Source organism: Heloderma suspectum, chromosome 6 (assembly GCF_057233095.1).
Source record: "Heloderma suspectum isolate Gila_16-S chromosome 6, 16-S_ref, whole genome shotgun sequence".
In the NCBI taxonomy this organism is placed as follows: Eukaryota; Metazoa; Chordata; class Lepidosauria; order Squamata; family Helodermatidae; genus Heloderma; species Heloderma suspectum.
Window position 1 is genome coordinate 2,034,818 of NC_139463.1, and position 27,780 is coordinate 2,062,597.

The 27,780-nt window shown below is 47.4% G+C and overlaps 1 long non-coding RNA gene across 1 annotated transcript in view; it reads left to right on the top strand.

Moving 5' to 3' along the window:
- The window catches only part of LOC146340366 (uncharacterized), a 54,287-nt gene that overhangs the window by 18,628 nt on the left and 7,879 nt on the right, over nt 1–27,780 (top strand). Inside the window, exons 2-3 of the long non-coding RNA XR_014784035.1 lie at nt 9,765–9,893; nt 19,714–19,892. This is a non-coding gene — a long non-coding RNA (uncharacterized LOC146340366). The remainder of the gene's footprint in view (nt 1–9,764; nt 9,894–19,713; nt 19,893–27,780) is intronic.

Here is a 27,780-nt window from a genome sequence, read left to right on the forward strand (position 1 = left end):
AAGGGCCCTTAAATCTGCTCCCCAGCTGTGCCTGAAGGTGCTATTTGTCTGCCAGTTTGCTTATTGCATTGCTTAGCCCTCGACCGGACGCTCTCGTAATTTGATTTAAACATAGCTTTCATCAATTTATCTTAATTTGGTGAGAAATTAGGTTTGCACTTAAATTAATCCCCCTGCCTCAATCACTCTGTACTCGTGGTAGCTTTGTCTCCTCTTTTCTGTGCCAGAGCAAGGTTAGCATATCAGGATTGTCTTAAAAAAAAGAAGAAAAGTAGCTGCTCACCTTGGAGGCTGTGCAAGATGGCAGAGGTTGAAAAGAATCGTCTAGACAGACAATTAGAAGAGGCTACAAATGCAAGACAAGCCCCTTCAGCAGTTCTCACTATCAGAAATTCTGGACAACAGGAGAACTTGTGGGCTGCTTTACCAAGAGAAGGAGTCCAATAAAAAATACCACTGGATTCAACTTTTGGTCTCATTTCTTACCACCAACATGGCAAGACATGATAGTCCTAAATGCTCTTGTTGGCCAGGTTCACAGTGGAGGAAATAAGCCACAGTGACTTATTTCTAGGGATGTTGCGGAGATCCGAGAGAAGGGTGGAGTCTGGCGGAGTCCAGCGGACTCCCCCCCCTCACATATGTAAATGGTCCATTAATGCCTGTAATGTTAGATAAATGACTCCTTCACAGCTGCCATTTATGCAACATTGCATTTCCGGAAAACCTCAAGCTGCTATTTTTATGCAAAATGGTGGCTCGCTAAGGGGACAGGAGGCCCCACAGCACTCACCGGGCACTCACCAGGCCATCCAGCTGCTCACACAGTGCAGCAGGTGGGGGCGGGGGGCAACGGTGGTTCAGCAAGTGCCCAGCAAGCATGGATGGAGGCGAGTCTGTCCATCCCTACTTATTTTCCCACCACACGTGCTGGTCATATGCTCTTGGGATTTGCATAATTACTCTAAAACAGCCCATGGATTCTGGGTAGCTGATTAACCATGGCAACAAGTCACCCTCACCAGGTTCACATGACACAACAAGCTGTGCTGACAAGGGTAATTATGCAAATCTCTCCAGCATGCAACTGGCATGCGTGGTAGAGGAAATAAGTCACCGTGGCTTATTTCCCCCTCTGTGATTGTGCAAACTGGGTCAGTGTCTCAGATATCTGTAGGTACAGTTTGCTGCTCCTTCGGTCATGCCAGGCTCGTGAGTTCAAGTGCATCAAGTAGGGATGGTGGAGAATTCCGCCACGGATTTCAGTGGGGCCGAATGCACTGGCATTCGGCCCCCCAAAACCCATGGCGGAACAGCCTCCCCCTGCCCCCCCGTGGAATCCCCCCGGGACGAAAGCTTACCTGGGGTGGATGTTCTGGCGGCAGCGGCTCCGGTGGCAGCAGCGGCAGCGGCAGCTGGTCTCTCGGCTGACTGCTGTGGACTCAAATGGCAGCCACCATGCCATTTACGTAGCTGCCTTTGCCGTGATAGGCTACATAAATACTTATGTAGCCTATCACAGCAAGCAAAAAAACAAAACAAAACAAAACTGCGTATGCAAATGGCAGTGGCTATGGCGGCCGCCATTTGGGTTCCCTTTTTTTCACTGTTTTAGCCTACGTAAATATTTACGTAAGCTATTACGGCCAAAAAAGGGGAACACAAATAGTGTACTGGGCGCTATTTGTGTTCCTTTCCCCCCCCCCGCCGTAATAGCTTACGTAAATATTTACTTAGGCTAAAACGGTGGGGAAAAAAGGAATGGAAATGGCGCCCACTACGCTATTTGCGTTCCCCTTTTTTGGCTGTAATAGCTTACGTAAATATTTTCATAGGCTAAAACAGCAAAAAAAAGGGAATGCAAATGGCATCCGCCGTAGCTGCCGCCATTTGCGTACGTGGTGTTTTTTTTCCTGGAAGGCTGCCCAGCGGCCGGATGTTCGGCTGTGGGCAGCCCTGGCCGGTGGCTCTGCGGAATCTCTGCGGAGCGGAGCCGGCTGGATCAGGATTTCAGGGGGAGGTGCGGCGCGCCTCCACCCCAGCGTGAATCACCCCATCGAAAAGGTAAGTGACTTTCGTACATCCCTAGCATCAAGTAGCACTGAGTTCCACAGTCAATGCAGAGAAAAACATTGACATTCATTAATTTGGAGAAGCACTTTAGAATTACAATATTCTAGAGCCGGAAGTCTGGGTCCAAACCCTGCTCAGTGCAGGAATCCAGGTTCCAACATTCCTGACAGGTGGCTGTACAGCCTCTGTTTGAAGGCCTCTAGTGACGGAGAGCCCACCACCTCCCTGGGCAGTTGGTTCCATTGTCTAACTGCCCTGAATCTTAGGAAGTTTCTCCCGATGTTCAACTGAAATCTGCCTTCCTGTACCTTAAGCCTATCATTTCATGGCATACAGTCTCAGATGATGGAGAACAGGTTGCGGCCCTCTTCTGTCTGACATTCTTTAGGTACTTGAAAAGTGCTCTGATATGTTTATATCAGTTTATGTTTATATCAGTTAATATGATATGTTTATATCAGTTTATGTTTTTATCAGTTTATATGTTTAGCCTTGAGAAGTGCCTCAGTCTCTTCTCAAGGCTAAACATACCCAGTTCCTTCTATCTTTCCTCATAAGACTTAGTTTCTTCTTCTTCTTCTTCTTCTTCTTCTTCTTCTTCTTCTTCTTCTTCTTCTTCTTCTTCTTCTTCTTCTAGTATTAGTATTAGTATTCTTCCTACTTTTTTCCCAGTACTGAGAAAAGGCCCTTGATAATCTTTGCTGCCCTTTTCTGAACCCGTTCCAATTTATCTGAATCCTTCTAAAAGTGTGGTGTCCAGAATTGGAGACAGTATTTGAGGTGAGGACTGACCAGCACAGAGTAGAATGGAACTGTTACTTCCCATGATTTTGTAACTGTACCTCTATTGATGCAGCCTAAAATTGCATTTGCCTTTTTTGCAGCCACATCACACTGCAGACTCATATTCACCTTGTGATTGACTACAGCTCTAAGATCCTTTTCACGCGTAGTATTGCCAAGCCGGGCATCCCCCATTTTACACCTGTACTTTTGATTTCTCTTTCCTAAATGAAGGACTTTGCATTTGTCTCTGTTAAATCTCATTCTTATTTTCTGCCAGCCTTCTAACCTATCAAGATCATTTTGAATTTTGTTCCTGTCTTCAAAAGTATTTGCTGTCCCACCCAATTTTGTGTCATCTGCAAATCTTGATAAGCTTTTCCCACACCTTTTCCTCCAAGTCATTAATAAAAATGGGGGAGCATACAAGGCCCAGGACTGAGCCCTGCAGCATCCCTCCCGATCCCTCCCTCTAGTTTGATGAAGAACCATTGATGAGTACTCCGAGCGCAGATCTCCCGCCAGCTATGGATCCACCTAGCAGTAATGCCATCCAACCCACACTTAACTGGCTTGCTAGTCAGGGTATCATGGGGTACTTTGTCAGATGCCTTGCTGAAGTCAAGATATATTATATCCACAGCATTTCCATGATCCACCAAGGAAGTTGCCGGTTCAAAAAATGAAACAAGGTTGGTCTGGCAGGACTTGTTCTTGACAAATCCATGGTAGTTTCTAGTGATTACTGCATTTGTCTCAAAGTAGCTACAGATGGAGCGCTTTATAATCTGCTCTAGAATCTGCCTAGGCATTGATGTCAGACTGGTCTATAATTCCCCAGATCTTCCTTTCTGCCCTTTTTGAAGATGGGGAAAATATTGCCCCTGCTCCAGTCCCCCAGTATTTCACCTGTTCTCCAAGATTTCTCGAAGATAATAGAGGTTCTGAGGGTCCATCTTCTAGCTCTTTCAACATCCTAGGATGCAATTCATCTGGACCCAGGGACTTGAACTCATTTAAGGTGCTTAGATGCTCCCTGGCCATCTCTCTGTCAGCCTCAAGCTGCACTCCTGTCCCTTCAGCCTGTTTGTCACATATGCGAGATGGAACACAGATCCTCTGTTGGGAGAAGACTGAGCCAAAATAATTGAGCAGTTCTTCCTTTTCTTTGTCACCTGTAAGCATTTCCCCATCTTCAGTGTTATTCTTAGCATCCCTCACCAACCTCAATTCATTCTGAGCTTTAGCCTTCCTGGCACCATCTCTGCAATTCCAGGCTATCAGTTGTACACTTCCTTAGTGATCTGTCCCTACACATGTCCTTTCTTGATTTTTCAGATCATCGCTAAGCTTTTTGTGTAACCACATTGGCTGCTTCTGTTGTCTTCTACTTTCCCCCCCTCACTGGGATTGTTTCTGATTGCCCCTTTAGTATCTCCTTTTTTGGGAACTCCCATCCCTCTTGAACTCCTCTTCTTTTAGGCTTTCCCGCCATGGAATCCAATTATCATTGCTCTGGGTTTATTAAAATCAGCTTTCTTGAAGTCCAAGGACACGTTTGACTACACTCAGCTTTAGTTTTCCTTAGAGTCAAGAACTCAACCATTACATGGCCACTTTCCCGCAACGTTCCTGCTACTTTCACCTAGGGATGTACGAATCCACCTGTGTCTGGTCCAGGGGATGTCCATCATGGGGAAATCTGGCCCCCTTGTGGCTCAACAGATTTTCCTGGAGCTCCTGGCTCAACTTGCAGATTTGGGCTAAATTTCTTCTTGTAAAAATAGCAAGATATGCAAATTAGAGCCACAATTTGCATATCTTGGGGAAATTACAGTCATCATTAGCGTATTTGATGCAAATTGCAGCCATAAAATGCTTAGTTATGCATAAATGGTGGCCACTTATGCCAGCCCTGAGCTACCCCTCTAGGTAGGGGTTCGAATCCCCTTATCCTCCTCATAATCACCATTTTGGGGCACAGCACACACACAGGGAGGGAAGGGGGTCACACAAGTTAGTGCAGGCAGGTAGATGAGGTGAAGGATACTGGATATGCAGCAAGCATGTTTTATGTGAAATCCCTGTGTTTTTTCTGGTGTCTCTCCCTTACTCCATAAGGTGGCCTTCTAAAGCCACCCAGAAGCTTCTAGAATCTCATCAAAATGGTAGCAAAGTTTCCATTGTGACAAACTCCATGGACAACAGTGAAGCTTAAGAGCAGAACCCATTAATCTCTCTTTCTAGCATTTACAAAAATAGGTTTCTCTCTGACTGACTGAAGAGAGAAGCTGTTTGATAACGGAATCAGACACCAGGAGAGGTTTCTGCACATCAACCCAGGCACAAAGCTATCTTGCAGGAAAGCTTTTGTCTGTGAGCTCACCTCTGATGGGTACATTATTTCCATTTTTGTATGAATGCCCATTTGCTGTAGCTCATGTTCTGAGAGAAGAAGATCCCAACAGGTGTTTAGATAATAGCAGCAGCAAAAACTTCCTTTTCTTCTGTCCGCAAAAATTCATCGCTGTCTTCTTCTAAACTCTCTGAAATCAACAATGAAACATGGAGTGTTGTCCATCTTGGATCTTACAATTTTTTGTAGACGGGTAATCTTTTTCTAAGATTAGGAATCTAAGAAAAACCCAGGAAAGACATAAGATGGACCAGGGTGAAACCTAGCTTTTGTCTGTGAGTCCTTCAGATGAAAGGCTGTTACATCATGGAATGATGCTTCACTTTTTAATCGGGGTGTGCACTGACCCCAAGATTTGGCATGGCTCTGTTTTGAGCATTTGGAAAACAGCATGATTTGGCTTGGAAAGCTTCAGAGGCCACCCAGTTGAATTTGGGTCTGAATCAGAACTTTAGGAAATCCAAAGCTTCGTGCCTCCCCATTGACTAATAACAAATGGGAAATCAAAAAATTATTATAACATTTTTTTGCTTTTTATCAGAATTGTATCAGGTTAGCAGGCATAGCTGCCTGTTCTGAGGGGATAACGCCTCCCAAATTTCAGACTAATAGGTGGAGGGGCTTTTGTGCAAGAGCAGCCTTTACAGCAGGGCTGGGCAACACCCCTGCCACTACCACCCGCTGCAGCCTCTGCTGTCCCCCACATTCATTATTGGGGGGGATGGCACGTATAATGGCTACAGAGAGCCAAAGGGGTCAACATTAGCTTGCAAACCAACTAATGTTGGTGATCTGCAGCCACTATGGATGCCATTGTATTTTTTTTTTTAAAAAATCAGCATCTGTGTGTGTGTGTGTGTGTGTGTGTGGCGGGGGGGGGGCTGTGGAGGTGGTGGTCCGGTGGGTAAGAATGCCCCTCGGATGTCCTGAAGTTGCCCACCCCTGCTTTACCGTTTGGGGGTTTTCAGGCAAGGATTCACTACCTCCTGTGGGTTGGGTTTTTTTTGAGGGGGAGGGCAATTTGTGTGGAAATGGCATATTCCATAGAAGTGCCCCTAGAGAGGAAACCTGTAAAATTCCAAGATAGGTTCAGGGAGTTTTGTGCTAGGTACCTTTATAGTTGATTTTGGCAGGTGGGACACTCACACACACAGGGGATTTGCTCCCGACTGTGGTTTTGTGGGAACTTTGGAGGACCCTTGCATCACCTTGGACAAATCCTGAATCTGTCTGAATCAGCCTGATTTTGTTCAGGGTTCATCCAAATCCTTTGCATAGCCCTCCTTTCTAATGGCTGAGGGGAAAGGGCCAGGCACAGAATAATGACAAATGGTGGAAATGCTGTGAGCAGACCAACTCATATCAGGAATACGGTCAGCTCTTTTAGTCAAGCACAGAATTCCTGTGTATTTAGAAACTGAAGGTGAATATACAGTGGATGGAGTCAGTCTGCTACAGCTGCTGAAAATCCCCCATTTATGCACAGGTTTAAATTTTAAAGGCACAAAAGCTTATTGAATCTGGCAACTCTACAAGGGGAAAAATGCAACACAGGGCAGAGGGACCATAACAGTAGCATGCTGTTGAAGGCTGGGCAGGCTGGGAATCCAAGGGATTAGGAGGCAACGGAGCCTGAAGGCCAAGGGGGCTCAGGAGCAGGAGGCAGGGTGGCTGAATGGAGTGGGCCCGGAGGGGGCCCGGAGGGGGTCCAGAGCCAGCTCTCCCTGCATCCAGGCTCTGCTGCTTACCTCCCGCACCACCTGTATCCTCCTGCATCGACCCCAAGACTGCCACCTGGGCTGTGGTACCAGTCTTGTCACCTGGATGTACACCCCCTCAGCTGAGCCCTTAGCCAGGCCCAGCCCACAAGACTCTAGAAAGCCCCAGCCTCGGAGCTCTTCAGTAGTCTAGGCAACTTGCCTGGCTCCGTTCCCCTGTAGTGCTGGCCTCTGGATCCCACCCGCCTTCCTGCCTGGTCTCGGACCAGCCTACCTGCCTCTGGCCCTTTTGGTCTTTGGTTGCTGCCTCCAAAACTTGTCCTGTGTGTGTCCCGGCCTAGTCTCTGGCCTCCTGGACTGATAACCAGCAATCTCCCCATCGGGGGAGGGCTGTCTCCAGCAGGTGAGCTGGGGGCTGCGCAGTCGCTGCCCTGGTGCTGCTAACTGTTCAGGGGCAACTTCAAGGCCCCTCTTGCTCTCCCTTTGTGGGGTTCTTCTTTCTTTGAACCAGCCTTGGACTAGACAGATGCCCTTCAGATAGAGAGCGCCTTCAAACAGCCCTCTGTAAAGTAGGGCCCCTGGCCACCAGTGAAACCTGACTTCTTGGTGGCCTGATTCCTGATGGGCTCTGACACTGTTGGAAGGTGCACAGAGTAGGCACAGGGGCCTGTAAGAGTGGATGGAAGAGGCATCCAGCCCAACAGAGAGAAGATCAGAAGAGCCCTTCCTTGTGTCTGTGCAGCTCAGAGGCCAGATCTACTGGAGAGCAAAGTCTCCTTCCTCCCAGTGGCCTAGCCCTGTGCCCAAGAGTAGAGGCACATCTCCTTTGTCCCCTTTCTCAGGGTTTGTGCATGCAATAGCCTCCAGCAGCTCATGCTGGAAGCAGACAAGTGCCCCGACACCTTGAAGTGCAGTAGGACCATGTATTATTTTTATGTTTTGCTGGTTTCTCTTTGTAATGAGTGGGCAGAACAGACGGGATAGCAACTGCTCCATAGTAAAGGGATGCACCCAATTAAAAACCTTTCTGACTCCATGTGCTAATGAGGCCTTCCTTTGCTTTCACTGTGTGGGCGTTTGATGGATCGGGGGCCCAAGCAAAGGCTTGAACAGAACAGCTTTCTATTCTGCAATATGTTTTTCTCTCCAACGCAAGGATATTTTCCAGCTGCCCTAAAAAGTAACATTGAATATAGCTGAAATGCATGCTGGGGGATATTCTCGTGCACATCCTTGATTTTGTTTGCAAAAATCCAAATTTCTATTCCCCTAGTTGGTTGCTTCAAAAATGTTTCCCTGCGTATGGGTGTGTTTGGAGTTAAGGACTTGGCAGGGTATATATGAAGAATGCTGCATCCAGGTTTGGGAAGAGAGTCCTTGGACAAGATGTTATCCATGGGACCCATCTTCTCGCTGTTGTTGCTGCCACCCATTTGCTTGCCTTTCCCTGGCAGCCTAATAGGGATGGCGGAGAATTCCGCCATGGACTCCAAAATGGACCACTCACCTCTGCCACCCCACGAAGTTCGTGCCGGCCAGATCCTCCCTGCCGCCGACTGGGTCCATGACCGTCTGCTGCCGTCTGCTGCTGGTCACTGGATGCAAATGACGTCCAGTGTAGTGGACGCTGTTTGCATCCCTGCTCTTTGCCATGATAGACTACGTAAAGATTTATGTAGCCTATCACGGCAAAGAGCAGGGGCGCAAACGGCGTCCGCTATGCCAGACATCATTTGCATCTGCAGACTGGCAGCGGACAGAAGTCCAGCGGCAGATGGACCCAGCTAGCAGCTCCGTGGACTCACCGCGGAGTGGAGCCACCGGGGAGGGTTACGGGGGGAGGAACAGATCGCCTCCCCCCCCCCGCGGACCCCTGGCAGACTTGGGTAAGTGGGTTCGTACACCCCTAGAGCCCCATCTGTGTCACCTTAGCAAGGAGGGCAGGGGGTGAAGGGGCATGCGAGTCTTCCTCCTTGCTCCTCTCACGGCTGCCTGCTCAAAGTGGGCAGATGAAGAGGCAAGTGGGGGCAGTGCAGTCACGGGGCTCTAGGGATTGGTAGCAGGCCCCTTGCTGTGGTGAGGATGATGCTATCCTGATGCCTGTTTATGAACACAAGTTGTGAGCCACCTGGGACAATTGTTTGCCCCCTTTTTTTGTTGCTGGGCAAGTTCTAGAAGACTGGTACATACAGAGAGATAGAGAGGAAATGCGGACCTGGCTTCTTCAATTTGCAGAGGCAGCTGCTCCCTTCCTCTCTGTCTAAGGCATCTTTTGGATGTTCATTTTCCTCTTCCTGCTCCTGGCCTCACCTGTGCTAATGGGCAAATTTCAGGCAGTCACAGCCTAGCGGGCGGCAGCATGGGGCCAAGTGTCAGAAGAGGCATTATGAACGCAAGGTGTTCAGAAGATGAAGTATTAAACTTGCAGATAGCAATGGAGGTTCCTTTGTGAACCACGGAGATGGGAAATTATGCTGAAGCAATGCATTGCAAATCACTCAGCATCAGGTAGAAAAAGGGCCTTTTCATCTGGCTGGCCCAAATGTTTTTTGGGTTGCTTGGTATGCAGAGGCTTTCCTTGGTGGGGGGGGGGGTAGAGAGAAGACAGCAATTTTCAGGCCTGGTTGGCAGGCTGTCCAGCACCAATAAAGATATTTGTTGGGTCCCTCTTTCTTTCTTTCTTTCTTTCTTTCTTTCTTTCTTTCTTTCTTTCTTTCTTTCTTTCTTAGAAGTGTTCACCGACCGAAATCTTACTTTCGTATTTTCCATTACAGAAGAAAATGAGAGTTGGGATGCTTCCCCAGCATGGCTGCTTAGCCTCTGTGTAAATGGCTGTGCTTGAGCGACATGAAAGGAGAAACACCTCAGAAGGCTGACAGCCTGACGCTGAGCCAGAGCAGCAGGCAAGCAGCGTGGAGCGGGGCCCCTTTGCCACAAGTGCAGTGGGGCAGTCTGGAGTCATTCAGTGGCAAAAGTCAAGCTGAGGCTGTGAGAACTTGGTGTCCTGAGAACATGACCAGCTGACAGCTTAGTTTCCCCAGCTGTCATCCTGGCCCTGGAGGATGCGCAGCGATGGCCCAGGGGCTGCATCTGAGCCCAAAGGCCATTTATCTGCCCCCCAAGCATCCTAGCACATTTCAATCACAGTGTGCATTAAAAAGGGTCACATGGAAAAGAAAGCTGCATCTTTCCCATCTCTGAAGAGCCGTCCCTGCTACATGGGACTGTCAACTTCTTCTCCAAATGTCAGTCTGCATCCCGTGGCTACTGTGCATGCTCAGGCCTCCTCAGGCCCTGCTTTTTGCAGGGAGGGGCTTGTCCCCTTACGGTTTTTAAAGGCTTTGTGTGAGTGTGTGCTCTTCTGCAAACCTCAGAGTTCCCCAAAGCCTGCTGATACAGTCCCTAGGACTGCAGAGATGAAGAATAATGCACCGGTTGATCGCCCATGTTGCAAATGTAAAAGCCAGCAGTTACCCAGATCTGTCTCAAGGCTTGAGTGAAACACATCTAGATGGGTGGAAAAGAGAAGGAGAGGGAAACTGGACTGTTTTTATATCAACACAGCTAGAGATTAATGTTGGGTGGTGTAATAAATGTATTAACAGTTAATAGAAGCCAAATTAGGTAGCTTTACCTGGTAGCTGGATGGTAGTTTTGTGAAATCTATTCTATCTGTGTTTTGTGGATTGTCAAGCATCTTTCATTCTGTTGTCCACTCATTGACTGAATCGGATTATTTTCAGGGATGTATGAGAGTTTTGTTCCACTTCCACTGATGCACATTAGCGGAAGTATGCAGTAGCACTAATGTGCATTAGTGCAAGTGTGAATTTGTACAAATCCCCCCCAGTACAAAACTGGTCTGCAAATCTCAGAATCCATTGCAGAATCCACAGGTTGGATTCATAGAACTCAGAACTCATTTGAATGTGTTGCAGATTTCTCAGTCCTCCCTGCTCATAGCTGTTGACAGTGGTGCAGCCAGGGCTAGAACTTGGGGCTAAGCTCCAGGGCCTCACAGCCCCCCCACCCATGAGAACAGCAGGTGCTGAAGGCATCCAGGCAGCAGATGCAAGCTCCATTTTATTCTTGTAGTCATGACGATGCTAGGATTCAAGTGAGTTTAAAATGCAAAACTGCAAATGAGTTTAGGGAGCAATCCTATGGCCCTTAGACAGAGACTGGGGGGCCATAGGATATTTCAGATTCCTACATCTGAGTTCAGAGACAGTGCTCCGACCTCAGATTCAGGAATCCAAGCTCCCCACCCCTTCTCTTCACAGCTGGTGCCAAGAGAACCATGCCAGCTGCCTCTCTGAGGTTGCAAAAGTGACCACAGAGAGGAGGGAAAGAGGGTGTGCTGGTAGCCAGGGAGGGGACTGGGGAGGCCGGCTGATGTCATATCCCCAGGGCTCCCCAGCTTCCTTCCCTCCCGCTCTGCAGAGCCCCAGCTAGATGGTTGAAAAAGGCTGTCTAGCCGAAATGCAGAGTGGGAGGAGTGTAGAGGTGATGATCACCTCCGCCACTTCCCCCACTCTGCACTGGATGGCAGTCAGCCTCTGAGCTCAGAGACTTATGGCCATCCTGACAGAATTGTGCCCTTAAAATATGAAGAGAATTTTTCCTTTTCTTTTGTTAAATTGAGGTTAGCAAACAGTTCTTCAGTTGATTTTTGTTTGTTTGTTGTTATTCTAACATAAGAGGCATATAGAAGCAGTTGTAAAGCATGGAGTGGAGGTCAGGGTGGGGTAGGGAAGAAGAGAAATGTTCATGGTGTGCCCCCCAGTTGAAGTCGTACACCTGGCCATCTACAGAGGAGCTCCCATAAGACCGTTAAGTCCAGGATCCAAAATTACCTCGCTTCATCACTGACTGTTGATAAACCTTTCCTCCATGAATCAGTTCAGATGCATTCCTTACAGCCATCTCAGCCGACCAACAGCCATCACCACATCTTGTACTGAGAAAGAAGTACCTCAATTAGATTTTTTTAAAGCTTTTTCTGATTCCCAGTCCATGTATATCACCATCAATGTGCAAGCATAAGAGGTCAGGTCCCTGCCCAGAAGAGTTTGCAATCTAACATTTGACACGGGGAGACAAAAGAGGAAGGGGAGGGGGATGGAGGCCCTCCATAGAGGAAGAATGGGGGAAGAATAGGTGATCATTGTCATAGTTCTACCTGCTTCGGCTGGGTTACCGTGCAGGATGAAGATCAGCAGGGGAAATGCCAAAGGCATTGTGGGGAATGTGGGTATCGAGAAGGATTTTGAAGGAAGAATGAGGAAGGAAGGAAGCTGGCAGTGTCACCAGGAAGGTGTTTTGGGAGGCAGTTTGGAATGTTCAAAGGACTTCAGATACATTCCTGGCAGAAATTCTTACAATCATCTTGTAAGGTGGGCCAGCATTACCCCTGTAGTTTAGACGTGGGGCTCACCTTACCTAAGAACACCTGGAGAGTGTGTAGGGGGGGTGAGATTTGAATTGGGGGCTCTGTGATTCATACCTCCCTCCCTCTCTCTCTCTCTCTCTCTCTCTCTCTCTGATGGCCCTCCACTAGCTGCTGCCAATACACAGAAGACGGTCCATGCTTCCGTGTCCCTAGCATTTGCAGCCACTGGATGGCTCAGGGATGCTGCAGGTGGACACTTTCTCTGGGAAACCGTTTCTGCCTCCCAACTGTGCTCTCTCTTCTTTATTACAGCAGCTACATCCAGATTGTAAGCAACCCAGTTCAATTCTTGCTGTTCCAAGACAGAGAGGAAGAACATCTGTTCACACAAATGCCTTTCTAATTTCCCCTTCGCTCTCACTCAGGGTCTGGGTTAAACAAGGCCCCTGTTCAAGCTTGTACAGTATTTCGTTTTGGAACAGTTTCAAGGGAGGTTTGGAGGCATGGGCTGGGAGTGGTGATGGGCCACGAGGTCTAAATCTTTCATAACCCTCCATGTCTGAACCTCTCCAGGCCTGGATCCCAATCACACAGAATAGAGGGGGTGGGTGGCAGGGGAGGGGAGGGGAGGGGAAGAGAGAGAGAGAGAGAGAGAGAGAGAGAGAGAGATTGGATTCCATAATAACAAACACCTTTGCGGCAGCTCATTAAAATCAACTGGGTTTCTGAAGCACAGCAGGGCACTTGTGTGGATAAATACTGCAATCTCAGAGACTGAAGTATTTTCACATCTGAGTTCCTTCTGCAGTGGATGGTTCCCTCTCCTTTTCTAATCCACTCCTCCCTCCTCCCCCCACCAACAGTTTTAGCTGATGAGTTCAATTAGCTTAGGCATCAGAAAAGGCAAAACTGCGGGGGGGGGATGCTTCTCCTCCTCCTCCTTTGCTTTTTTATGTTTTAAAAATAATAACATAAACTAGAGAAAAAAGAGGGTGAGGAAGACAATGTAGGTTTACAGAAGGTGAGAAACTGCCAAGAAAAGGGAGGGAGCCAGCAGAAAATGGGAAGGGGGAGGGAAGAGGAGCGGAGGAGAGCCACCCCAAGCCCCAAAATGTCCTTCCACCCTCCTCTTGCTCACCATTCCCCCTCCCCTGGGCTGGGCACCTTGGTGTCCCTCTGGAAATGCAGTGGAATGCCTTCCTCTGCCTGCAGTGATGCTGTCCGTGGTCCTGGGAGAACCTGGTGCTCACATCCTATTTCAGACGGTCTGCTGTCTCCAACTTGGATTCTGTAACTTCAGACTAGAGCCAAAAATATCATTACCATCGTATTCATCTGGAGCATTCCCCACCCACCCACATTTGGGTGTCTGGGAATCTTTCCTGATTTTTAAAATGTCAAATTGGAAACGCATGGAAGGGACCCAATCTTGTAAGTGTAAACTTGGACGCTGCAGTCCAGGAGGCCATGGCAAAGATGCCCACCATTACCCTGCTTGCAGTGGTGGGACCGTGTGCTTCTCCAGTGCAAGGGGACTTGATTTGCAATCCTGTCCCCATTCAGGAGGTCCCCCTACCCCAGGGGTAGAGAGCCTCAGCCCTGGGGCCCCACTCTGGCCCTCCAGCACTCCTCTGACGGCCGCACCCTCTCCCTGCCCCCCTGGCCCCAGCCACCAATCACTGGGTGGCTTCCTGACTTTTGTGCAGTTTTCCCCCACTCTAAAATGTGGGAATGCCTTTCCTGAGGCTCCATTCCTGGCAATAGGAGCTGTAGGCTAAGTTACGCTGGCATTTGGGGCCCTGCACCTTTGGCCGTTTGCCCTGCCCAGCCTGAGGCCCCTGAGAGTGCCTCTGAAAAGGCATTCCAGCCTTTGGCTGACAGAGGTTCAGCATTCCTGCTTCATCCCCTGAAATCTCTAAAGCCAACAGCTTCCGTGTCTATATGAATGCACCTTCTGTCTATCTAGACCTGCTCACCGCAATTCCTTCTTAACCTCTTCCTTTTCTCTGCAATCTTTCCTTTGGGGTCTCCATTAGGTCTGAGCCAAAATGGAGGGGGTGCTTTTCACAAAATGTGCTTGTCAACTTTGAGAAGGGCCTCCCCTTTCAGAGCCTTGTCTATGGGTGTGGGGTGTGTGTTTGTGTGTTGCAAACAGTGGCACAAACATTCAGTCACTCAGAATGAAGTAAAAAAAATATTGCCCCACTCTGAGTAGGTTTCGTGGCATTGCTGCATAGAAAACTGGATCAGCTAGATGGCATGGTGCCATTGTTATGCTGACCCCCAACTGGCTGAGGAAGAATGAAATGGGGAAATGGTGCTGAAACAGTGAACTCGGTGCACACAATGGCCAAACAGGGAAACAGTGATCAGGGGATGGGGCATTTGGCCCTTTCAGAAGCATTGCTTCTGCACCTCAACATATCGACATTCAGTGGAGCTTTTATTGCCACCCTTTGTCAGACTTGAAAGTGCCATCATCTTGGGACTGGACTGTTTTGTGCATGGTGTTCCACCAAGGACCATGTACATGGATGAGGCTGTATTAACAATAATGGTAATATTAATAATTTGGGGATGTTGTAATAATAATAATAATAATAATAATAATAATAATAATAATAATAATAATGCTTAGTATTTATGTAGCACTCCTCTGTGTTCAAAAAGCTTCAAATACATCATCTCACAAGATGCTCTGCTTACAGAGAGCAAAATAAGAGTTCAAGGAAGTGATCCAAATTTGCTTTGGTGGTACCCATTCTGTGAGGGACCCAGTTGGCTTCAGCTGAGGACGTAGTGCTTGGAGCAGGTGCTCCATCTCTACTTGTGCTGCTGTAATAGACCCAAAGCCCTTCAAGTTCCACCGCTTCTTACAGTGGCTAGATGGATGCTCAGTGATGCCACAGTCTGAATTGTGGGTAAACGTTGCTACATTCCAGCAATGCCAGGTCTGCCTCCGTAACTCCATAACACCCCCCCAACCCTTCCCCAGGTTATTTCCTGCCCAGCCCGATCAGTGGTTCCTGGGCCAGTTCTACACCAGGTTGCTGGAGGGAACAGATTGCCTCCCATCACTCTCTGATTGAAGGTCAGCATCAGCCCGAAAAATAGCTTTTTTTTTTTTTGCAGCTTCACAGCAGGCCACCACACTGGCTTTTGTCCTTCTAGGCTTCACTGCATTACCCTCTCCATATATTTTTCTTTAAATGTCCTTCTTCTCACTCCCATTTTGAATGGCAAGAGTGAGGTAATGCATTGGAGATGTGAACTTTAGCAGAATGGTAGCATAATGCTGACAATAACACTTATTCAATCGTTCAAATATCTTAACAGCTCAGATAATGCCATCAGAAAAATGCCCGTCTCTTAAGTGCACTTCATCACGCTGGCCTGACCTACTTGCCAGCTCTCTAAAGAGACACAATTATTCCGAAGTGTGGACTTTCCATCCCTCCCCAGGCCTGAGTGAGGCATGGACTCTGTGGGCCTTGAGCCTTGTAGCCAGCCTGGTCCTTCAGAAAAACCACCTTCCAGGGTTATATACCACTACGACAGCAGGCTGGCCATTTTCTGTTTTAAAAAGTAGCTGCAGTCTCTGGTGAAGAGGTTTCCAGTTGGATATGTTGCCCGGATCCAACCAAAGCACTTGGATTTCGTAAGGCAAAACAACTGAATCAGAAGGGACTTGGCTATGTTACATCTGAAAGTTACGTCTGAGTTATCTAGCTCAGGCTCACCCAAGTTAGCATTAGCTTGCAAAATGAGCGAACATCTTGCAAAGCTCACAGAGGAGCAGCTTTGATGTAGCATCATCAGCTCTTGCAAAGCTACTCTAATTGCTCATAAAAGCAAAAGTGAGAAAGTGAACATGACGAGAATAGAGGCATAAAGCGGAAGAAGCAATGTCAAGGCAGGCCTGAAGGAGGTCATTGCAGAAACTGCAGAGGAGTGGTCCAAGCTGTTTTAGAAGGAGGGCAGAGTGGGAGATGAGGCAATCAAAGTTCTTTTCTTTCAAAGGCTCTGCCTTTTGGGGGGTCTCTGTTACATCAAAATCCACTTCAAATTGGCCTCAGCTTGTCCCTTGGAGGAAAGAAGGGCAGGCACCCAATGCAGGCATGAAAATGGAAGACTTTAATGGCACACACAAGACAACTGATTGCCCATTTTTTCCAAATTTATTTAATTTTTATTTATTTATTACATATTATCTCTATACTACCAAATAGCTGAAGCTCTCTGGGCATTTCACAGAACAGCTAAAACCAGAAAATGTAAGAACTTAAAACATAGCATTAAAACATAGCATTGAACAGTAAAAAAGAAGTAAAACCACCAGTGCTAAGATCTAAAAAAACACAACACCTCTTTTTAAAAACAGAAGCACTAAAAAGCCAGGCTTCACCTGGTGCTGAACATGAGCACAAGGCAAGCCTCTCCGGGAAGAACGTTCCACAATATCCACACACACCACCACTGAAAAGGTCCTCTCCTCAGCAGGCACACACCTCACCTCTTTTGGTGGAGGAACCCATGGGACGGCCCCTGAAGAGGATCTCAGGGTCCAGGCAAGGATATATGGGTGGAGATGATCTCTCTGGTAACCTGGCCCCCAGCCATTTATGGCTGAAGATTAATTCCAGCATTTTGAACTGGGCCTGGAAACAGACATGGCAAAGAACTGGGGTGATATCATGATGTTGGCCAGTCCCTGTTAACAATCTCACAGCCTTATTTTGGACAGCTGAGGTTCCTGGGCCATTCTCAAAGGCAGCCCCACTTATTACTGCAGAAATCCAGATTAGAGGTTACCAGCGCATGGATAATCGTAGCCAGGCTATCTCAGTGCAGTTAGGTTTGTAGTTGGTATATCAGCCTAAGCTGATAAAAGGCGGCCCACACCACTGAGGCCACCTGTGCCTTGAAGTGGGGAGGGGCACCTAACACCACAGGAGGCAGACTCAAGACTGGAAATGGACTAGGCAGCCTGGAACACTGGCCCCAAACCAACGCGATGGAATTCAACAGAGGTACATGTAATTTTGGGTACAAACATGAAAGGCACACATATAGGCTGGGGCTTGGCAGCAGTACATGTGGAAAAGATCTAAATGTCTTACTCGGTCACAAGCCAAACATGAGCCAGCAGTGTGACATGGCTGCTAAAACCTAATGCAATTTTAGGCTACTTTAACAGAAGCATAGTGTCCAGACCAAGAGAAGCTATAGCTCTGCTCTATTAAGCTCTGGTCAGGCTGCCTCTGAAGCTGTGTGTCCAGTTCTGGGTGCCACATTTTAAGAAGGACATTGACAAACTGGAACTTGGATGGTGAGCAGTCTGGGAAACCAACTCCTATGAAGAACAGTTGAAAGAGGTGGCTGTGTTTAGCTGGAAGAAGAGAAGATTAAGGGGAGACATGATAGCTAGGGATGTCGTGGGAGTGCTGTTGGGGCTCAAGCTCAGCAATTTCTCACCTGCTCACCCCGCTGAACACCAGTCCACAGATCCCCATGCTTGCCTGACTTGGCACGGGCTGAGTCGAGCGAACTCACTGTTTTCCTCCACCTTCCAATCCCTCTTTCTCCTTGCAAGGAAGGAGAGCTCCAGGAGTTGGCAGGCAGCGGGGGCAGGAGTCCCACACTGCTGGCCAACCCCTCATTCTCTCCTTACGAGGGGTTGGCAGGTGGTGATGGGGACTCTGGCAGCTGCCGTTTTGCACAGAATGGCAGCTCAGCCTTTTCCTAAATCTCCATTCTGTTCAAATGGTGGCTGTAAATAGGGCCATTTACACAAATTATGAAAACATATGAAAAAAATTATGAAATTTACACAAATTATGAAAAATATGAAACAATTATGAAATGTACACAAATTATGAAAAATATGAAAAATATAGAATTTATACAGATTATGAAATTTACACAAATTGAACTGGGAATCAGGAATGAGATGAATACAAGCACATGTTCGCAATTTGCAAATATTTTCGGTGGACACATGTTTGTGCTTGCATTTGTGTTTGGGGCTTTAAATGGGGCATGCTCATGTGTTATGCAAGCAAAAATGAAATCCTCATGCATCCCTGCACCTGACCACAAAGAGCTGTTTGACAGTGGAACAAATTTCCTCGGAAGGTGGTGGGCTCGTTTGCTGGAGATATATGAGCAGAGGCTGAAAGGCTGTTACAGGCACACTGCCCCATGCCATAAGATACTAAATGCTATTGCATGCCAGTCATCAAATACTGTTGACTGTCAAATGTTATCCATCTGCCTGGGATGCTGTAGTTGCATTTTGAATGGCAGATCCAGCATTGAGCAAGGGATTGGACTAGATTACCTCCAGAGCCCCTTCCGACTCTAAAAATTCCATGATTCTGCTTCAAGTTGAAGCTCTTCCTTAAGGGTGCCTCTAAAAGTGAATTGTTAATTTTTATATTGAATTAACAATATAAAAAGTAATATCTTAAGAATTCATTTCAACATCGGAAGATAAATATTTAGATATGAAATACCATAACATGTATATGAGAACAACAAATCCACTTAGCAATACCATTAATACAATTATGTCTTCTTTTAAAAACACACCAACATTGTCAAAAGCACAAAATTCAATGGTTTCTAGAGGGGAAGACACCTTACACCTGCATCTTATAAACACTTACTTGGAAGTAGGTCCCACTGAACCCGAACCCTGCTTCTGAGTGATACATATAGGATTGTCTGGTTAATCTGTTGCAGCAAAACAACAGTCTTATGGCTCATCTGTTATGGCACAAGCTTTTGTGGACTACATTTCATCCCTTTCCTGCAGATTCAAATGCAACAGGTTGTTTTTAGGGTTGATCCTGTGGGGTCAATCATCTTCCTTGCACCTTTGACGTATTTCCCCTTTTGTTCCTCAACCCATCCCCCAAAGAATAACCAGGCCAGGACGCCAAGCAATCCATCTATCGACCAGAGCAGAGTCCGGCTTCCCTGAGAGGACTGGGCGTAGTGGTGGCCCACCTAGGCTTGCGTAATATTTTCTGCACCTAGCAGATACGAAACAAAACTGGCTCTGATGGAGCCTGTGCCCCCCCATCAAGGGGCCGATCTCCGCCCCTGCATAGCCTGAGAAGCACGGCCATTGCCTCTGTACTCCACAAGGGTGGGCTTCACTGCATGGGAGGCAGGCAGGCTACTCTGAGATGGCTGTCTATCTTGACATTTGGTGATTTATTCCCTTTTGAGTGACGTCTTATATTGTTTCCTGGCATGTCTTGATTACAAGGTAGATAAACAGGGCCCTCCCTTCCAGTTAATCTTTTATGTTGCTCTATTACTAGCCAAAGGAAGACTCCACACAAAGGAGGCAGCAGATGGCCTGGCAAGAAATTATCCTACACCTTTCAGTATGATTTTCTGGCAGCTTGCTGAGAGTGACCCCTGCCGGCAGACTCGTTCGCGCCTCTGGCCCCTGGGCCTAATCTACTCGCCTGATATTATACAGCCTGCAGAGGGCTGGGTGAGTGGTCATCCCCCCCACCCCCCGTTCTGTACCCCTGCCTTAGTGGATAGGGATCTGAGGTTCACAGCAGCTTCAAATTTTCCTTTATTTATTTCTCTCAGCCTACCTGCAATTCTCTCATGTCATACTGTTTGGGTACAACTGGCTTACGCACCCCCTTTGTGCGTGTGTGTATCAGTTTAAAAAGGTCTTGAAGATATTCAGCAAAATGCTGCATTGTGCCCCATCCTGGCATCCTTCAGGGTGACAAGAATCAAAAGCGATGCCACAGGGGTCAAATTTCTTAATGCCTGAAACGACTGTGCCCTAGAACAGTTGGGCATGGAACCAAACAGAGGGGAGGCAACCCTGGATTTTATCCTAAATGGTGTCACCCTAGACATATTACGACATGTAAATGTTGTTGAAACAATTGGAAACAGTGATCACAGTGCTATCAGATTTACATAAATTTAAGTGGACAATTGCCCAGGAAGTCCAATATAGTCACATTTGACTTCAAAAGAGGAAAACTTCTCTAAAATGAGGGAACTGGTGAAAAGGAAGTTGAAAGGGGGAATCAAAAGCGTTAAATCCCTTCAAAATGCTTGGAGGTTACTCAAAGCCACAATAACAGAAGCTCAGCTAAAGTGTATATCACAAGTCTGGAACGGGACCACCAAATCCAAGAAGTCACCTGCATGGTTAACAAGCAGTGTCAAGGGAGCTTTTAGAGAAAAGAGGGCTTCCTTCAGAAAATGGAAGTCTTGCCCAAGTGAGGAAAACAAAAGGGAGCACAAGCTTGCACAAAGGCGATGCAAGCAGACAATAAGAGATGCAAACAAGCATCTTGAAAAGCATATCGCTAGCAATATCAAGGCTAACAATAAATAATTATTTAAATATATCAGAAGCAGGAATCCAACTAGGGAGGCAGTTTGACTGTTGGATGACAATGGAGTTAAAGAAGTACTAAAGGAGGATAAGGACATTGCAGAGAAGCTGAATGAATTCTTCTCATCCGTCTTCGCTGCAGAAGATATAGGACAGATACCTGTGCCTGAACTGATGTTTTCAGGAAGGCAGTCTGAGGACCTCAGGCAAATAGTGGTGACAAAAGATGAAGTTCTCAACCTTATTAATAAATTGAAAGTAAATAAATCACCGGGCCCAGATGGTATCCATTAGGGATGGCGGAGCTTTTCTCCACGAATCTCCGGGAGGCCGAATGCCAACGCATTTGGCCCCCTGAAATTGGTGGTGAAATTCTCCGCCGGCCCCCCGCCCCCCCTGGGATGGGACTTACCTCGTGTGAATGTCCCTCTTGGTGGCGGGTCCCGGCGGCGGTTCGGCAGCGGTTCGGTGGGGGCGGTGGCAGCCAGTCTTCTGACCGGCTGCCACCGCCGCCATTGCAAAATAAAAAAGGAAAGTAAAAAAACAACAACACACACCCGTGATAGGCTACGTAACGATTCACGTAGCCTATCATGGCTAGATTTCCAAAGTCAGCCGTGATAGGCTATGTAAATCGTCACGTAGCCTATCACGGGTGTGTGTGTGTGTTTTTTTACTTTCCTTTTTTTTTTTCACGGCCGGGTAGACGGGGCGCTCCTCCCCGGCCTGAATTTCGGCGGTGAGGGATGGGGCGCCTCCCCCCCTGCCCGAATTTCAGCCGGGTGAGGCGGGGCGCCTCCCTGCCCTCGCCTGAACTTTGGAGGGAGAACCGAAGCGCCTCCCCCCCACTGCGAAGCAAGCTGCGGGACCAGGTAAGTCCCTTTCGTCCATCCCTAGTATCCATCCTAGAATGCTCAAAGAACTCAAATGTGAAATTGCTGATACTCCACCCAAAAAATGCAACATGTCCCTAAGATCAGCCTGTGTACCAGACAGGGATGCCTGCCACCCCCCCACCCCCTCGCAGATCGCCCCCGGGATGAGACTTACCTGGGGCGGATCTTCCGGGCGGCGGCGGCTACGTCGGCTGGTCTTCCAACCAGCCGCCACCACCATTTCCAGTCTTGTAAAACAAAAACAAAAAAACGACATGAATGGCTACGTAAAGATTTACGTAGCCTATCATAGCTGGGTTTAAAAACAAAACAAAACCACGTATGCAAATAGTGGCGGCTACGGCCACCGCCATTTGCGTTCCTTATTTTTGGCCGTCTTAGTCTACACAAATATTTACGTAGACTATGACGGAGAAAATAAAGGGGAACGCAAATAGCGTAGCGGGTGCTATTTGTGTCCCTTTTTGATTCGCCGTTTTAGCCTACGTAAATATTTACGTAGGCTAAAACGGCGAATCAAGAAGGGACGCAAGTAGCACCCGCTACGCTATTTGCGTTCCCCTTTATTTTCGCCGTCATAGTCTACGTAAATATTTACGTAGATTAAGACGGCCAAAAATAAGGAACGCAAATGGAGGCAGCCATAGCCACCGCCATTTGCATACGTGGTCCCCCCCCCCAGAGCCCTCCGCGGCTGGAAATCTGGCTGCAGATGGCTCTGGCCTGGCTGGGCCTGGCCGGCTGCTCTGCAGAGCTGCCGTGGAGCACAGCTGGCCGTGGAGGATTCCGGGGGGAGGGACGGAATGCCTCCCCCCCCATCAACATAATCTGCGGAAAGGTAAGTGACTTTTGTACATCCCTAGTACCAGAGGACTGGAAAATGGCCAATGTAACACCAATTTTTAAAAAGGGATCCAGGGCGGATCCAGGAAATTACAAGCCTGTTAGCTTAACGTCTGTTCCTGTTTCTGGTTGAAAGCATGATTAAAGATAAAGTTAGTATGCATTTAGAGGGACAAGCTCTGCTGAAAAAAGAACATGGCTTTTGCAAAGGTTAGTCTGGTCTCACTAACCTTTCAGAGTTCTTTGAGAGTGTCAATAAAGATGTAGACAGGGGTAATCTAGTAGACATTATTTACTTGAACTTTCAAAAGGCTTTTGACAAAGTCCCTCACCAAAGTCACCTGAGCAAACTTAGCAGTCATGAACTAAGAGGAGAGGTCCTCTTATGGATGAGTAACTGGTTAAAGAACAGTAAACAGAGAGTAGGAATAAATGGTAAATTATCCCACTGGAGGGAAGAAATGGAGTGACACAGGGATCTGTACAGGGACCAATGTTTTTCAACTTGTTCATAAATGATCCAGAATTAGGAGTGAGCAGTGAAGTGGCCAAGTTTGTGGATGACACCAAATTATTTAGGTTGGTTAAAACAAAAAAGGATTGTGAGGAGCTCCAAAAGGATCTCTCCAAACTGGGAGAATGGGCATCCAAATGGCAAGTGCAGTTCAATGTAAGCAAGTGTAAAGTGATGCACGTTGGGGCAAAAAATCCCAACTTCAAGTATAACTCAATGGAATCTGAGATAGCGGTGACTGACCAAGAAAGAGATCTTGGGGTTGTGGTGGACAGATCAATGAAAATGTCAACTCAGTGTCTGGATGCTGTAAAAAAGGCAAACTCCATGTTAGGCATAATTAGAAAAGGGACTGAGAATAAAACTGCCAATATCACACTGCCCCTATACAAATCTATGGTGCGACCACACTTGGAATACTGTGTACAGTTCTGGTCACTACACCTAAAAAAAGATATTGTAGAGCTGGAAAAAGTGAAGAAAAGGGAGACTAAAATGATCAAGGCTGGAGCATCTCCCCTATGAGAGAAGGTTACAACAGCTGGGATTGTTTAGCTTGGAAAAAAAAGGCAAGCAAGAGGAGACATGATTGTTGTTCTTCAGTCGTTCAGTCATGTCTGACTCTTCGTGACCCCATGGACGATAGCACGACAGGCCTTCCTCTCCTGCGCTCTCTCCCGGAGCGTGCTCAAGTCCATATTCATTGCATCAGTGATGCTATCTAGCCATCTCATCCTCTGCCGTCCCCTTCTCCTTTTGCCTTCAGTCTTTCTTTTCCAGAGAGTTTTCTCTTCGTATTTGGTGGCCAAAATATTTGAGATTCAGCTTCAGTCTCTGTCCTTCCAATGAGCACTCAGGGTTGATTTCCTTTAGGATGGACTGATTTGACCTCCTTGCAGTCCAGGGGACTCGTAAGTGTCTTCTCCAGCACCACAGTTCGAAAGCATCAATTCTTCGGCGCTCAGCCTTCCTTATAGTCCAGCTCTCACAGCCATACATTACTACTGGGAAAACCATAGCTTTGATTAGATGGACCTTTGTCGGCAAGGTGATGTCTCTGCTTCTTACTATGCTGTCTAGGTTTGCCATAGCTTTCCTCCCAAGGAGCAAGCGTCTTTTAATTTCATGGCTACAGTCACCGTCTGCGGTGATCTTGGAGCCCAAGAAAGTAAAATCTGTCACTGCTTCCATTTCTTCCCCTTCTATATGCCAGGAAGTGATAGGGCCGGATGCCATGATCTTAGTTTTTTTAATGTTGAGTTTCAAACCAGCTTTTGCACTCTCCTCTTTCACCCTCAACAAGAGGCTCTTTAGATCCTCTTCGCTTTCTGCCATTAGGGTGGTATCGTCTGCATATCGGAGGTTGTTGATAATTCTCCCAGCAATCTTAATTCCGACCTGTGATTCATCCAACCCGGCATTTCTCATGATGTACTCTGCATATAAGTTAAATAAGCAGGGTGACAATATGCAGCCTTGTCGTACTCCTTTCCCAATTTTGAACCACTCGGTTGTTCCATGTCTGGTTCTTACTGTTGCTTCTTGACCCTCGTACAGGTTTCTCAGGAGACAGGTAAGGTGGTCTGGTACTCCCATCTCTTTCAGAATTTGCCACAGTTTGTTGTGATCCACACAATCAAAGGCTTTAGCGTAGTCAATGAAGCAGAAATAGACATTTTTCTGGAATTCTCTTGCTTTCTCCATGATGCAGCTAATGTTGGCGATTTGATCTCTAGTTCCTCTGCCTCTTCGAAACCCCGCTTGTACTTCCGGTAGTTCTCGGTTCGCATACTGCTGAAGCCTAGCTTGTAGGATTTTGAGCATCACCTTGCTGGTATGTGAAATGAGCGCAATTGTGCGGTAGTTTGAACTCTCTTTGGCGTTGCCCTTCTTTGGAATTGGAATGTAAACTGACCTTTTCCAGTCTTGCGGCCACTGTTGAGTGTTCCAAATTTGTTGGCATATTGAATGCAGCACTTTAACAGCATCATCTTTTAGGATTTTAAATAGCTCAGCTGGAATACTGTCAACTCTGCTAGCTTTGTTGTTACTAATGCTTCCTAAGGCCCACTTGACTTCACTCTCGAGGATGTCCGGCTCAAGTTCAGTGACCGCACTATCATGGCTATCAGGGACATTCAGGTCTTTCCTCTATAGTTCTTCTGTGTATTCTTTCCACCTCTTCTTGATCTCATCTGCTTCTGTTAGGTCCCTGCCTTCTTTGTCTTTTATCATGCCCGTCTTTGCACAAAATGTTCCCTTGATATCTCCGATTTTCTTGAAAAGATTTCTTGTCTTTCCCATTCTATTGTTTTCCTCGATTTCTTGCATTTCTTTTTCTTTGGGATGGATTTCGTTGCTGCCTCCTGAACAATGTTACGGACCTCCGTCCATAGTTCCTCAGGCACTCTGTCTATCAGGTCTAATCCCTGAAATCTATTCCTCACCTCCACTGTATATTCATAAGGGATATGATTTAGGTCATACCTGAATGGTTTAGTGGTTTTCCCTACGTTCTTCAATTTAAGCCAAAATTTTGCAAGAATCAGCTCATGATCTGAGCCACAGTCAGCTCCAGGTCTTGTTTTTACTGACTGTATGGAGCTTCTCCATCTTTGGCTGCAAAGGACATAATCAATCTGATTTCGATCTTGACCATCTGGTGATGTCCATATGTAGAGTCGTCTCTTGTGCTGTTGGAAAAGAGTGTTTGCTATGATCAGCGTGTTCTCTTGGCAAAACATGACATGATTTGTACAAAACTATGCCTGGTGTGGAGAATGTGGATAGGGAGACATTTTTCTCCCACTCTCAAAATACTAGAACCCAAGGGGCTCATCCCATGAAGCTGATTGGTGGGAGATTCAGAACAAATAAAAAGAAAAACTTCTTCACACCATGCATAGTCAAACTATGGAATTCGCTAGTGGTGGCCAACAGTTTGGATGGCTTTAAAAGGGGGTTGGACACATTCCTGGAAAAGAAGCTTATCAATGGCTACTAGTCCTGATGGATATGTGCTATGTCTAGGGATGGACGAAAGTCACTTACCTGCTCCCGCAGCTTGCTTCGCGGTGGGGGGGAGGCGCTCCGTCCCTCCGGCCAAAATTCTGGCCGGAGGGGAGGCGCCCCATCTCTCTGGCCGTGAATCCTCCTGGCTGGCCGGGACGCAAATGGTGGCGGCCGTAGCTGCCGCCGTTTGCGTCCCCGCAGTCAGCTGCATGATACACTACGTAAATCCTTACATAGCCTATCACGGCTGACTTTGGAAATAAAAAAAGTGTGTACGCAAATGGCGGCGCCCATGGGCACCGCCATTTGCATTCCTTATTTGGGCACATGTAGTCTACGTAAACATTTATGTAGACTACGGGGAAAATAAGGGCAACGCAAATAGCGTTGCCCTTATTTTCGCTGTAGTCTACGTAAATGTTTATGTAGACTACACGTGCCCAAAAAAGGAACACAAATGGCAGCGCCCATGGGCGCTGCCATTTGCGTACGCGCTCCCCCCCCCCAAAGTCAGCCGTGATAGGCTACGTAAGGATTTACGTAGCCTATCACGGTGTTTTTGGAAAAATTAGCCATGATAAGCTATGTAAATCTTTACGTAGCCTATCACGTTTGTTGTTGTTGTTTTTTACTGGGAAATGGCAGCGGCAGCAGCCGGTCGGAAGACCGGCCGCCGCCACACCACCGCCGGGAGCCGCCAGCGCCAGGGACATTCGACAAAGGTAAGGCCCATTCCGGGGGGGGGGGCAGAGAATTTCTCCAGCAATTCCGGGGGGCCGAATGCGTTGGCATTCGGCCTCCCGGAGATTCGTGGAGAAATTCTCTGCCATCCCTAGCTATGTCCAGTATCAGAGGCAGTAAGCCTATATACACCAGTTGCTGGGGAACATGGGCGGGAGGGTGCTATTGTGCTCATGTCCTGCTTGGGGGTTTCCCATGGGCAGCCGGGCAGCCACTATGTGAACAGAATGCTGGACTAGATGGACCCGTGATCTGATCCAACAGGGCTTTTCTTATGTTCTTAGATAGGGGTGAATATGATGCATACTACTGCAGAGGAAGGGGAGGAGAAAATCATGGTCCCAGAGGCTTCTGCATCCAGACCAGCTTCTGTTCATTCCTGCTGCTTGCCTCCCCCTGCCCCTGCCGCACCCCCAGTTTGTCTGGGCTGATCACCACAATTTCGTTTTGTCACCCCTCCTGATAAAAAGTTAAATTAAGAGCCAGCTTGCAGCTCCATGAGCAGAGACTTTTTTCCACTATGGGAGAGTTCCAAATTAAACCTTATCTTCTACCAGCCGCAAATTGAACCATTGGTGTGAAGATCAGATGTGAAGAGGACCAGCATAACCTGGTTTTCCAGGGCAGTTTCAAAGCACTGATATCTGCAGCATGTCAGGCCCAAACTTCTTTTAACAAAGAACTGACGTGCAAAGACTGGAAAGGGGAGGCTGCCTGTATTCTGACCCAGCACCAGAGGAGTCAGAAGGCCTCTCCACCACCCTCCCCTGCCATGGTCCCACCTCCGGGGCAGTATTGGGTGATTGGCGATTTAATGTGTGGTGCTATGCCCACAGGCCGAGATCTCTCACCTTGTATGCATGGCTCAGGTTGAAAGTATGTTATTCATTCATTCAATTTCTTAATCGCCCATTTGGCCAGTCACCTGGCCACTCTGGCCGATGTACAGCAGTACAGTTTAAAACAGTAAAATTACACATTAAAACATCGTATTTCTAAACATACC